Source organism: Penaeus chinensis, chromosome 25 (assembly GCF_019202785.1).
Source record: "Penaeus chinensis breed Huanghai No. 1 chromosome 25, ASM1920278v2, whole genome shotgun sequence".
Classification (NCBI taxonomy): domain Eukaryota; kingdom Metazoa; phylum Arthropoda; class Malacostraca; order Decapoda; family Penaeidae; genus Penaeus; species Penaeus chinensis.
In genome coordinates this window covers 414,304-416,803 of record NC_061843.1, presented here as the reverse complement: position 1 = coordinate 416,803, position 2,500 = coordinate 414,304, and positions in this window count along the sequence as shown.

Genomic DNA, 2,500 nt, shown 5'->3' with positions numbered 1-2,500 from the left:
GATATGTAGATATGTGCGTATATGCGTATATATTCAAATGGGTATTTGTATATTAATGCATATGTATGTGCGAGTACGTGCATGTGTATGTACATATATGTTTCTATGGAGGTGTATAAGTATAATTGTTTGTGTATGTATGTGGGTATATGTATGTATGTATATATGTATGGGTAGTTATGTGTGTATGTATATATGGATGTATGTATATATGTGTGTATGCATGTATACGAGTATGTATGTGTGTATATATGTATACGAGTATGTATGTGTATGTATGTGGATATATGTATGTGTATGTATGTGGATATATGTATGTGTATGTATATATATGTGTGTATATGTATATGTAGGTGTGCATATGTATGAATATGTATATAAATGTATATATGTACATATACGTGTGTATGTGTATATATATGTATGTATGTTTGTGTGCATGAATGTATATGTATATTTATATGGATATTCATAGTCACAAGTAAGTATACAAGGTATGTGCGCATGAATGCGTGCACATAAGTGTGGGTGAGCACATACATATGCATGTGCACATGAAGCGCGCGTATGTTTATATATGTATGCATGCGCATGGGTGTAGTTGTGCATAATGTATAAGTACGTATGCATAACATATGCATAGGAGCATTGTAAAGGCGTATGAAAGAGCTTTCATGTGCATGTGCACGAAAAAGAACACATGCGTAGTAATTAGGACATTTGCGGGTGTACAACTATGTCTGCACTAAGCGCACATACGCATAAATAAAATCAGTGTATAAAAATATAATCACACATATACGCACTTCCGACACTCAAGCCCATGCTCACGGGAGTATACCTTGGTGTAGTGAGCAGGCCCGTGTGTTGCTGCTCATAAGTCCTCACTAGACAGGGCCAACCTTGCTGAAGGGGCTTATCAATAGCATCCCGGCTAAAATACTCCCCCTCCCACCAAGATACCTCCCAGTAGGTGGGAGGTATCTCGGCTGTCTATCTCACAATCAAAAATCATGACTACACAGACAGAGCAACAGCCCTGCTTCCCCGGAGGCGAAGGAGCCCCTGGTTACGGCGGCGATCAGGATAGCTCCGGAGCAGAGGGTGCTAAGAATCCCCGGCCAAGAACAGGCCGCCCCACGTTGATGAACCTTTGCACATATAATATAAGGACAATGAGAACGGAATCCGACTTACTAGCATTACTTGAGGAACTCTCCTTCATTTAATGGGATGTTGTAGGACTCTGTGAGGTTAGAAGACTAGGTGAAGAGGAGAAGATACTAAATGATGGACACGTGCTCTATTGGAGAGGTAAACCTCAGGGTAGCAAGCAAGAATTAGGGGTAGGTTTCTTAGTTCACAAACGTTTAGAAAAGAATATAGTAGAATTCCATAGTATAAACGAAAGAGTAGCTTCAGTAACAATAAAACTAAATAATAGGTACAACTTAAAGATTGTTCAAGTCTTTAATGCCAAAATAGGTAAAAAGACAGAAGGAGAAACCGCAGTGGGGAATCACGGAGTAGGCACTAGGAATGAGAAGGGACAAATGCTATTCGATTTTGCGAAGGCTCGAAGGCTCTAGTCTTTTTTCTAGTCGAAAAAAGACTAGAGCGGAAGTGGACATGGAAGTCGTCATCGGACATCAAAAACGAAATTGACTTCATAATTTCAAATAGGCGTGATATAGTAAAAAATGTGGGAGTTATTAATAAAGTAAATGTTGGCAGCGACCATAGGTTGGTCAGAGGCCAAATTAAATTACACCTCAGAAGGGAAAGGAATAAACTAATGCAAAAACCGCAGCCTAACTTGGCTAACTTGAAGACCAAAAGCATTTAGCATGAACATCCAAAAACAGATTCACTTCTCAGCGACGAAGATCTCAACATTGACCAAATCAACAAACAGTTCAATGACATAATAAAGCAAGCTGCACTTGGGGTAGGTGGTAAGAACGTCAAACAAAACTCCAGTAAGTTCCCGATAGAAACTAAAGTACTTATGCAAAAACGTAGGGTCATGAAAGCATCGTCAAATAGGGACAAAATAGAATTGACTCTGTACAAATACCAGCAGTACTAAAAGATATTCGAAGGCATGGAGTAGAGGAGTTATACTGTAAACTATTAGAAGATATATTCGAAGATGGAACAGCAACCATCAAGCTCCACACAGAAACCGATAAAATCCCAATTAAGAAAGGTGTTAGACAGGGTGATACCATCTCACCAAAACTGTTTACAGCTTGCCTTGAGGAAATTTTCAAGAAGCTAGAATGGACCGGGAAGGGTATCAAAATCGAGGATGAATACCTGAACAATCTAAGATTTGCAGATGATATTGTTCTCTTCAGTGAATCTGCAAATGAAATGCAGCAACTAATAAATGATCTGAATAGAGAAAGCCTGAAAGTCGGACTTAGGATGAACAAGAAAAAGACTAAGATCATTTTCAACAGTAGAGTTCAATTCAACAGATATATGTTCAAGGTGA